The sequence below is a fragment of the Mastomys coucha genome, unplaced genomic scaffold (assembly GCF_008632895.1).
Source record: "Mastomys coucha isolate ucsf_1 unplaced genomic scaffold, UCSF_Mcou_1 pScaffold1, whole genome shotgun sequence".
NCBI lineage: Eukaryota > Metazoa > Chordata > Mammalia > Rodentia > Muridae > Mastomys > Mastomys coucha.
Genome location: NW_022196891.1, coordinates 86,291,409 through 86,303,400, shown reverse-complemented (window position 1 = coordinate 86,303,400; position 11,992 = coordinate 86,291,409).

Sequence of the window (11,992 nt, the reverse complement as noted above, 5' to 3'; positions counted from 1 at the left end):
GAAGGGTGCTTGCTGACAGGCCTGAGAACCTGGGTTTGGTTCCTGGGATCCTTGTGATAGAAGGAGAGAATCAAGTCCCTCAGGTTGTCCTCTGACCAACTCTGCCCCCCTAAAACCTGAGTGAGCCAGAAAGTTTGGAGTGGTGCTTTAATATTAGTGGTGGTGGTGATGATGATGATGATCGTGGTGGTGGTGATGATGATGGTGATGATGGTGGTGGTGGTGATGGTGATGGTGATGATAAATGAGTTTTACCAATCCTTCAAGGATTGAATACTCACGTCTTGAATACTCAGATGTCAGAAGACCCGAGAGGCTAGTTTCGTCCATAGAGAAAGGATGAACGGCATGATTAAACATCCATTCGAAGACAGAGAAACAGTCCTTCTTTTGAATATGCTAGGGAGGTGTGGTCTGAGGGTTTTCTATGAAAAAAAAGTAGGCTTTTGTTTTAAAATGATATTTGTGTGTGTGTGTCAAAGACAGGAGCAGTTTTCAAGAAAAAAAAAAGATTCTAATTCAACAACAGGTAACATTTCTTTTTTGAAGGATGCTTGTCTATCTTGAAGAAGGCAAACTCCAATTATCGCATTCCAGCTGGGCTTGAATGATCGATTCATTTGGAGAGGAGAAGACACCCTTGAGACGTTAAGAGTGGACTACGGGGTACGTGGGATCTGTGTGTCTGCTTCTGTTTAGAAGTACAAATGACAGTGTTGGAAGCCGGAACAAAGCACTGGCCTTATGACGCCTCTACATCACTGAATGTGAGAAGCAGTCTAAGAGCAGAGGCCGGAGCTAAGACAAGAAAGCCAGCCCAGTCAGCCACGCAGAGGCCTCTGGAGGTAGCCTAGGTGATGGGAGGAACATGGCTGACGGGGTCATGGGAGAAAAGAAAGCAAGGGTCTCAAAGAATCTATTCCTTCAGGGCTGGAGAGATGGCTCAGCAGTTGAGAGCACCGATTGCTCTTCCCAAGATCCCGAGTTCAAATCCCACCAACCACATGGTGGCTCACAGCCATCTGTAATGAGATCTGATGCCCTCTTCTGGGGTGTCTGAAAACAGCTATAGTGTACTTACATATAATAAATAAATACATTTTTAAAAAAATCTATTCCTTCTCCAGAAAAGTCCAGCTTACAGAAAAGTAGACGAGGTCATAGCCACCATGAGCTAAGTTCCCACCACAAGGGAGGGAATGTGAGGTTTCTTGGTCGAAGGTCCTGTGAGTGGGTGGGGTCAATTAACCTAACTCTGGGAAGACCGGTTCATCTAAAAGAGAACTTCCTGAAAGTGCTAGGTTCGATCTTCATTCCAATCGAAGTGTTTTATAGGAGGAGCTTTGTTTTTCTAGAAGGGGCAAGTAGGCAGATGCCTCTCTGTGCTTGATATTAGCAACCATATGTGACTGTTGTTAAATATAGAAGTTCTTATGGAATATATGATTCAGCAGAAAAGGCGAGAATTTTCTGGGACCTAAATTATTGCAGGGAGCTTTGAAAGCTTCAGCGGTAATTTATCCCTTAGGGCAAATCATAAGTATTTATTGAATAAATTATTTAAGAATAACGATTTATGAAAACAATGTGGCCGGGCGGTGGTGGCGCACGCCTTTAATCCCAGCACTTGGGAGGCAGAGGCAGGTGGATTTCTGAGTTCATGGCCAGCCCTGGTCTACAGAGTGAGTTCCAGGACAGCCAGGGCTACACAGAGAAACCCTGTCTTGAAAAAAAACAAACAAAAAAAAAAGGAAAGAAAAGAAAAAAAAGAAAAGAAAAAAGAAAGCAATGTGTAACATGGTAATGGTTGGTTGTATAAATCTTTATATCATGGATAATAATTTCAGATACAGTAGAAATAGGCATATAGATTTTTGCCTTAAGTATTTTGTTTCTCAAATATTTGGTTCTTTTTATATCATCAATTATTCTTGTTTTCCTAACTCCTATCACTAACATAACAAGGGTAAGTATTTGCTAATATTACAGATTATAAATGTTTGTATTTGGCTAAAGGCACACTTTTAGGCTCGGGTGCCACTTAGAAACAGAGGTTTTGAGGCAAACACACTCACACCCTGTTCATGGTTACACTGTTGTGCCTGCCCATGGTAAGCAGGATAAGCCATGGAAAAACCAAAACTATTGTTTCTTTCTTGTTGGAGAAGTATCCAGGGTTTCTAAGACTAAGGAAGGTAATAAATCAAACAAATGAGCCCCAGAAACTGCATTGGGAAGCAATTTTGTTCAAAGAAAGCAATGCGGCCTTGTTTCCCTCCAACATTGGCCCTTCTCTTCCACCAGGGTTCAGTTAGCAAAAGGTGAAGGAGAAAATATAGTAGTCGGGCTATTCCATGTCCTTTCAGAGAGGTCCCTTCACTTCCTGCAACCTTTTCAATCCTGTTTCTGTGAAAACGAAAGCAAACAAAACCACAGTTTGGTTCCACGAGGTGTGAAAGAAGGAGAAGTTCTCTCTGAGGAAATCAAGCCAATTAAAGATCATAAATGGCCACGTCAGGTGAAATCCCTAGTAAGAGTCACCATGCTAGACTGTCCAGATGGTCTGGACAATGCAGCCTATATGCCAGGGAAAACCGCAGCTGTTTATAAACACGTCTGATAACAGATGTTCGTTTCGAACAGAGACCCTTTCCAATGAACCAATGAGACTGTTTAATTGAAGTTTAACATGAAAGCAGCTGAAATTTAATAATAGAACAGAGCTTTAAAGGCCTCTGAGCCCTCCCTTCGAGTGCACCCTCACTCTCCAAATGTATTTTTACTGTATATTAGCTGCAGTTAATTATCACCAGATGTGCAAGTATGAATTCCACACACTTGGTCTCACCATCATCTTTGCATCCCATGTGGCAGAGAACTTTCCACTCAAAATTTAATTGTCCCTATGTATGTATATATGTGAGCAGATAGGAGAAACTGGTATAGATATGGAACTCAATAGAGCTCTGAATTATATCCATATTTTCAAGAAGTAACCGATACTCACAGGATGCTTTCAATGTTTGACTTCTTTTGAAAATAATAAAATCCTCTCATCCATTTGCGGATGCTGGGCCACATGTTTTTCCTCAGAGTTCACAAAATTCTTCACAACCTAGAGCTGTTCTGGTGTGACAAACGAGGACTCTATTTCATGAAGTCTAGCCCTGTCCTGCACATAAATCCCACAGGGGCCATCAGATCTCAGCTGGAGCCAGGATGTTCTAGAGCTGAGAGGACATCTGAAGAGTCTTTGATCCAGGCCTCTCATTTCTGGCCAGATAAATTCTAAGAGATACAAGACTGATGTAGTCGTGCAAACAGTTTATGCAATGTGGTCACTGTGCTGCTCTTACCAGATCAATTTTCATACCTGGGCAATAAATTCATTCATTCAAAAGACATGTTCATGTGGGTTCATGGAATGTCACAGGAGAAGTCATTTTTTTTTTAATTTTATGTGTATGAGTACTCTGTAGCTGTACAGATGGCCATGAGCTATCATGTGTGTGGCTGCTGGGAATTGAATTCAGGACCTTTGCCGGCCCCGCTTGCTCTGGCATAATTCACCGTAGCTGTCTTCAGATGCACCAGAAGAGGGCATCCAATCTCACTAGGGGTGGTTGTGAGCCACCAGGTGGTTGCTGGGATCCGAACTCAGGACCTTCGGAAGAGCAGTCAGTGCTCTTACCCACTGAGCCATCTCACCAGCCCAGGAGAAGTCATTTGTAGACTATAAGGAAAATAAAAAGGATTATTACTTTTCTCTGTACTCTTCTCTGAGATGAGTCTGCAGATGTACCCTGCTCCGAGTCTGCAGATGTACCCTACTTTGAGATGAGTCTTCATTGAGCTATCAATGTTGACCTCCATGCCAAGGTTTCCAGGTTCCTATTTGCTTATTGTGCACAGTGCTAACCTCCTACGTTGAAAATGTTCCCATTATTTTTCTGCTCATTGAAAAATATCTTCTCCATAAACTTTAATCAACTGGCAATAAATACTGCAAGGAAGCTACATGTTGGGTAATTGCAGACACATTGTCTGGGGAGCACACACGTGAGGCAGCAGTCATTGGAACCGAGGTTCTCCAAGTCACACATAGTTCCGGTGGACTCCTTTAAACAGTAGATGTTTGCCCGTGGATCATCAAACCATAAGCAAATACCCCTGCACACTGGGGGGTTCTCAATTGCCCCAATGTGCTTTTTAGTAAACTATATTTCCAGTGGATTCATACACAGAGAGTACAAAGTGCCTTCATAAGTTTTCGTGGGTTGCTAACACTTGACTTCTCTGTTCTGAGTTTCTTGTGCTGCACCGCGTAGCATAACTGCTATCTTGAATCTCTTCCCCAAAGCATTTGGGGATCCTTTTTTCTTGATTGCCCATAAATTTGATTGTTAAGCTAAATCATTGTTTATTGTTCTTCTTTGGGTTGCTCAAAACCAACATTAATACCATTGTTAATACATGTTCAGTGCTAGTTTTTATTGTGTTTGGAGTGAATGCCTGTCCTTGTGAGCGACCTGTCTTCCCTCACCTCTTGGCCTTATCTCTGCTGTGAGGTCCAGGTCCAGACATGTTGACTTCAGACTCTTACTGTAATGCTGGAGCATCTGGGTGACTGGATTGGTTATGGACAAAAGACACTCAATTCCAAGAGTTCTGCCTAACACAGGCCATAGCACATATAAAAAAATCTATGCCTGGCGGTGGTGGTGCATGCCTTTAATCCCAGCACTTAAGAGGCAGAGGTAGATGGTTTTCTGAGTTTGAGGCCAGCCTGATCTACAGAGTAAGTTCCAGGACAGCCAGGGCTCAAAAAAAAAAAAACACAAAAAACAAAACAAAAACAAAAACAAAAAACAAAAAACAAAAAACAAACAAAAAATCTACATATGGAAGCCATTGCGATACTTAGCGCTGGGATTACTGACAAACAAGAAGGCAGATTGTTTTCAACACTCCACCACAGTTCAGGCAACTTTATTGTGCTTGAAGTCCTACACATCCAGTGATAATGGTGTTTCTTCTCACTACAGCGCAGGTATTTCTAGTTTCACCTGGAAGTCATTTTCTCCAGAAAGCCACTTGAGGGTGCTTGCTGCTTTGAGGACTTCTAGACGCCAACACACACTCCAACTGGAAGACTGAACATTTCTTACCCAGTCATCTTGCTGTTTTGTCAACAGGATGTCAAACATCTGGATACTTGAGATGCCCGCAAATGACTGACTAGATCTTTCATTTTCAAGTGTCATGGTTTCTAGCACCATGGGAACATGCATCAAGTTTGTTTAGACAGGAACTCTAAGCCACTTACAGGGGAGTAACCGAATGTTGATCCACATAAGCTGCCTGTCTGATAAGAGGAGGGGGACATCTGTTGTTGGTTATGCCTCTGTTTGGTACCCAGAAAAGACTGCCCAAAGTTAGGACTGATAACAAGAGATGAGATCAAATGAAAAAGGAGAGAGATCTGGAAAGGCCTTTGGGGTTATGCTATGAAATTTAGAGACCCATAAGCTGGCTAATGTGCTCACACTTGATGATGAAACCACTTACTCTGGACATAGATGAGCACCTTGATTGGAGTCGGGGTCACTAATGGTAGTTAAGTAGACAATTAAGGTCTACTACAGGAACCCAGGAAAGAATCAAGTGAGTGTTGGCAGTGCCAATGGAGAAGTGATCACTTTTGTAACAGTGTTCAGAAACATACTTAGGAAGCAGGTCCACAAAGGACAGAGAAGCAACTGGAAACAGAAGACAGTGTAGAGAAAATAATGACCATGTTGAAGATGGTATGTGAGACGTAAGGACCTGGTCATTAGCAAAGAACGTGAGAACAGAAGAGGACATGCATGTGAGAGCCAGAAGAAAGACGATGCCTTGGACTCCACGGGCTCTTCTGTGAGGATCAAAGAGAAAAGAATTCCCCAAGACACATCAAGTCAGAGTAACTGAGACAGCACTGATGAGCAAAGAAAGAAAGATGTAAGGAGCTTGACTCCAGCGAATCACACCAGCTCTTACAAGAGGGCAGCGTCTAGAAGCAGGCAGGTGAGGAGACGTGTTTGGCAAGTGGGTTTAATATGCAGAGCTGGACTTTAGCTGTGAGGCTGCATGGCAAAGTGAATACAACATCAAGGAAAGGAAGGTGTGGAAAACTCACTATCGTGTCCCAGAAGAGAGATGCCAAGAGAAATCAGGAGAACAGAAAGCTCCCAAAAAAGAGGCGAGTGGCCAGTGCCATAGGACCTGTGTCTCTGAGGTCCCGTGTCTGTACCACCATATGCCCCAGGCACAGGAAACTTTAGAACTTCTTGGGTATTTGACATGCTGACTTGTGAATGAATGCAGAGAAGATAGCTAGATGTTAGTGAACAAGTTTGGTCTCTTAAATATGTACATTTTCAAAAACTACCATGCTGGCTCTGGATCCTGAAAAGAAATAATTTTAAATATTAATCATATTATCCTCAGCTCGCCGTGTCTCTTTCTAGTTGTGATTTGTACTTTACCTTATCGCTTCCTCTAGTACCTCTGTTTATTGACTTCCTTTATTTGTTTTTGGTTTTTGTTTGTTTGGAGGGGGTGTGTGTGTCTGTCTGTCTGTCTGTCTGTCTGTTTTTACCCTGGTAATGTAAGCAATACATTGTTTCACTTGTTTCCCCCTGACCAATAACCCCACCACTCCAGAATACTGCCTAGAGCTCTGGCTTTTTCTCTAAAGTGAAAGAAATTGTCTCTTTAGAAACCTATACTGTGTATGGCAAGATATTCTTAACAACAACGGCCTGCCTCTGACTTCTAAATTCCAGTGGCCCAGGCTCCTCTGATGCCTTAGCATTCAAGGTTGACACTGTAGTTATGTTTTCTCATCCAGGTCCCAGCAGACGAGCAGTGTTAAGACCTCACAGTGATGTGGAGGAGACCTGGAGAAAATATTTGGGTTGGCGGTGACTAAATGGCTTTCAAAAGCACCCAGGTGTTGACAGGGGCAGAAGGATCCCAGTGAGTTAAGCAAGACTCAGGTTGCTCGAACTTCAGGAAAGCCTTACTCATTCACTGCTTTTTCACTATCCAATTTGATAATTTAAGAGATGATTCTAGAATTCAAATTTTAAATTGAGACCTTTGACCCGTTGCTAACTGTGTCCTTGTAGCTGTTGTGGATGTCCAAGATGGTGGCACCATTCAAACTCTCAGTTTAGAAAATCATCTGATCTTGAGTGTGCGACTCTCCTATGTCCCTCATTCAAGTACTTCTTAGAAAGGGATTCTTGTTGATATCAAATCTTCACCAGCTGTTTCCATCCAGTCTTATGCTGGAAGCACCAACGAGGTGAGAATCGAACACAGAACTGAGAAAATAAAACACATTAGTGGGTGTGTCCAGTAAACACAAACGAAAGGTTGCCTTTCCCTGCTAGAAGCACAGAAATAGCATTGCAAGCCAGGAAGGACAAGCCTGAGGGCAAATTCTCCCCCCTACCTTGACCATAGCACATTTTCATGGTGTCCTAGAGGTGGGAGCTTCATTCCAGAGTAAAATCTAACTCAACTCTATGGTCTGTGAGGATGCCCTCACCCAGAATACTCACAATATGAATGAGGGCAGGGGTGAGGGTGCCCCTCACCCAGAATATTCACAATATGAATGAGGGCAGGGGTGAGGGTGCCCCTCACCCAGAATACTCACAATATGAATGGGGGCAGGGGTGAGAGTGCCCCTCATCCAGAATACTCAGAAAATGAATGGGGGCAGGGGTGAGGGTGCCCCTCACCCAGAATACTCACAATATGAATGAGGGCAGGGGTTAGGGTGTCCCTCACCCAGAATACTCACAATATGAATGAGGGCAGGGGTGAGGGTGCCCCTCACCCAGAATACTCAGAAAATGAATGGGGGCAGGGGTGAGGGTGCCCCTCACCCAGAATACTCAGAATATGAATGAGGGCAGGGGTTGACTTTGAAATTTTACGTTGTCTTTGAGTACTTAAAAACATAGGGTTGTTCTGTAAATACCCAAAGATTGGAGAGCCCCACAGGACCACTGCCCAAGTTGATAGTGTGCAAAATAAGTAAAAACGAGCTCCCAGCATGTGTGTGTTTGGAGCGTGATGTGAGTCTGGTTCCAGTGTGGTTGCCACAGTAGGTGCCATTTGTGGTAGACCCCTCATGCTGCCCTCCTTTATTCTTTGAGGTCATAGCTCAGGTTTTGCTCTAACATCTATACTTTATTCACAGGACTCAGTGGAAGAAACCACACCCTGAGGCAAACCTTCGTCCCTTTCTCACTGCTGAGAATGAGTTTGTGGGAGAGTGTGTAACCTGGATCTGACCAGAGAGAAACAAAGGAGGTTGGGCTAATGAGATAGAGTTTCCAGCTCTTCTTTTTGCTTCTGGACATTTTTTGGCTCCTTTTTCATGCATGAGGATGTTTGGTCTGGAGTCAAATCTGGCACACACTTTAGTGGAGAAGAGAGGTGTTGAGCTGTTGAGACAAGTGGTCTGGAAACACACTTTCCTGGTGGGTGGCAATTTCTGGAGTGCACATTTTCCCTTATGTACTTTGTGTATGTTTTTAGAAAGGGTCTCACCGTTTAGCCCAGGTTGGCCAGCAATTTGAGCTCCTTCTCCTTCAACCTCCTGAATTGCTATGTGACCAATCGTGGGACACAGGACACAAAACCCAGATAGGCTAATCCTAGCCACTTTTTCCTGACAAGGGCTTGATTCTAAAGTGCTTTACTGCATGTATAGCTGACTGTTTAGTCCTCTTGTTTCTTCATTCAGCAAACACTTGGTATGAAGTCAACTAAGTTTTGCGTCACTGGATTGAAAGAACGCCTCTGTTAACATCCTTGGAATCATCCTTGGGGCTGATCCAGATCCAAGTCCCTCTCTTTGATCTACAGCACCACACCCGAATCACATCCTAGACCTCATCTCCTAACACTGCTGCCCTCGATTGCCTGGCTGCACCTATGAGGCTCCTCTGAAGAGGTCGCACGGGCTTTGATATTCAGTGTCACAGGGTCACTCGGCACATCCCCTCTCTTAGCCTGGATGTGCTCCTCTCAAATCCTGGTTTGGCTGGCTCATCTGATTCAGACGTCTGTTAGGCTGCCACCTTGTCTGTCCCTCTCCTCCCCCTATTTGCTTTGATTTACATTATTTTATATCTCCATTTAAAAAGAATTCTCCCTACCCATCTTGGCTCGTTGTCAGTATGAGCTTTGCCCTGTCATTGCGTGGTCCTTAGAACTATAGGGACCGACACACTTGAGACTTGAACAAAAGCTGGCAGTCATGGCAGTGACAGGATCTCTAATGTGTACCAGATGCTTCTTTCCAGAGACTCCCACTTCAGCAATGTCATGAAAAATAAGTCCAAGCGCTTGACTTCATTAGGATTTAAGTGATAAATCTTCCATTATGTTGATAGCGGTCCCCGTTAGGCTTACCACCTGCCTACCTATCATCTATCTATTAGGTATCACCGTGTCTAGTAGCCATTGGTCTGACTGTCTCTCTATCTCAGAAACCATGTGTTGATATTAATATCTCTAGTTCCAATCTAATCTAAGACAGTTGCTTTAGTTGTGTTTTCACATTGTCTTAGTCTATTGCCGCTGCGATGAGACACCGTGACCAAAGCAACTCAGGGAAGAAACGGTTTACTAGGCTTACACTTCCACATCGCTGTTCATCACTGAAAGAAGTCAGAGCCGATAGAGAGGCCATGGAGGAATGCTGCTTATCAGCATGTTTTCCATGGCTTGCTCCGCCTGCTTTCTTATTAAACGTAGGACCACCCGTCCAGGAATGGCACCACCCACAATGGGCTGGGCCTCCTCCTGGAAATGCCCTAGAGACTTGCCTACCGTTCAAGTTTTACGGAAGCATTTTCTGAATTGAGGCTCTCTTTTCTCTGATATCTCCAGCTTGTGTCAAGTTGACATAAAGCTATCGAACACAATAGTACAGGTACGTATAGACCTCAAATGGTCTTTTCCATTATGACATCTGTCTTAGTCAGGGTTTCTATTCCTGCACAAACATCATGGTCAAGAAGCAAGTTGGGGAGGAAAGGGTTTATTCAGCTTACACTTCCACATTGCTGTTCATCACCAAAGGAAGTCAGGACTAGAACTCCAGCAGGTCAGGAAGCAGGATCTGATGCAGAGGCTATGGAGGGATGTTCCTTCCTGGCTTGCTTCCCCTGGCTTGCTCAGCCTGCTTTCTTATAGAACCCAAGACTTCCAGCCCAGGGATGGCACCACCCACAATCCACCCCCCCCCCCCATCACCAACCGAGAAAATGCCCCACAGATGGATTTCATGGAGGCATTTTCACAACTGAAACTCCTGTTTCTGTGATAACTCCAGCCTGTGTCAAGTTGACACACAAAACCAGCCAGTACACAGTCTAATAAAAACAAAACTTGTTGAGCTCAGTTGCTGCTGGATTCAAAGTATTGGTGATACTTCTGATTATCAACATGGACATTTCTGGGTAGTCCTGATTGGACATCATTAGTGAATTACTTAGTTCTTCCTGGTAACACTGAGTATTTCGAGGTATGATGGCCGTGGGATGGTCGCTCTAGCAGACATCCAGAGCAGGAAGAATAGGGATTGTCCTTGATGTAATGCCCCTTGACATTTGAAAATGTGGGTTGCGTGAGCAGCTGCTATGCAAGCAAATCTAGTACATTCCATCTCTGTGCTGAGCAGAGGGCTGGCCTGAAAACTGATGCCCAAGCCATATGTTTGGAAAAACAGGCATTCTTCACATTCATCAAAAGCTCATCCTGGCAATCGAAGCTAATAGTGCTGGACACATATGTGTCTGCGTGGTCTATAGCGAGGAAACCACACGGGATATATATAGAAAGCACTGAAACGTTGGATATATTTATAGAAATGTCTGTGGAACATGCAGTTATTTTTAACCAGAAAGGCTTGGAGTCGTTTAGTGCACACGCATAATTGTATTACAAATAAAGTGATTGATCCTAACACGATCCATATTTGCAGATACCATACAGTCATTTCAGAGTCAAGTGCATACTGGGCATGGGAGAGACGAGGGATTTCATGGAAAGGATCTGATGAGCACAGACCATGAACTGAGGAAACATGAGGCATACTGAAACATACATGAAACATGCTGGCAGAGAGGGCGGACATATGCTCAAAAGGTTATCTGTGTCTATCCTGTGCTCAGTCTCGTGCGGAAGACAACCTGTTGAATCGAATTCTTCTCGTCTTCATAGATTGTAACTACAGATGAGACTGAATTCTTTAATGGTTTTAGAAAACCTTCCACTGATAGGGCAACAAGAAATGAGCTAGCCAGCTGCTTGCACCCTGCTCTGTTGCAAACCGTCCTTGTGATGACAAGTGATGTTAGCAGAACGCAGAGTCACCTGGGAGACCAGCCTCTGGCCTTGCCTCTGAGGGAGATGTTCCAGTCGAAGAGTGGGCCACACTGTTCCCTGGGATTGGGGTTCTGGATGGAGTAAATTGGCTAAGCACATTTGCTTGTCACTCTCTGCTTTTGCGGGCGAGGCATGACCAGCTGCCACAAGTTCCTGTCAACACTCCTGCCTTACCAGGGTGGACAAGGAGCCTAAATGAACCTGATCTTCCTTTTATTGCAGGAGTAGAAGAACATGGCTCCTGTTTATAAACACTCTTCTAATCCACAGTGTCACATTTGGAATCCACAGACATTCTTCCATATAACCCAAACACAAGAGATAGAGAGTGATGAGAACCCAGAGGACAGACATTCACTATGGACTCAAGATTTGCATCTTTTTGAAGATTATAAACTTTGAATTGGGCCCGAAGCCCAGAAAAGGTGAGAATACAGGAAAGAAATGCCTAAGTGGATGGGGATGGTAGATTTGGGATGCTATAGAGAAGTTCCAAACTTGAAGGGGCTGATAGGAGCAGGGTTTGGGGTCTCAA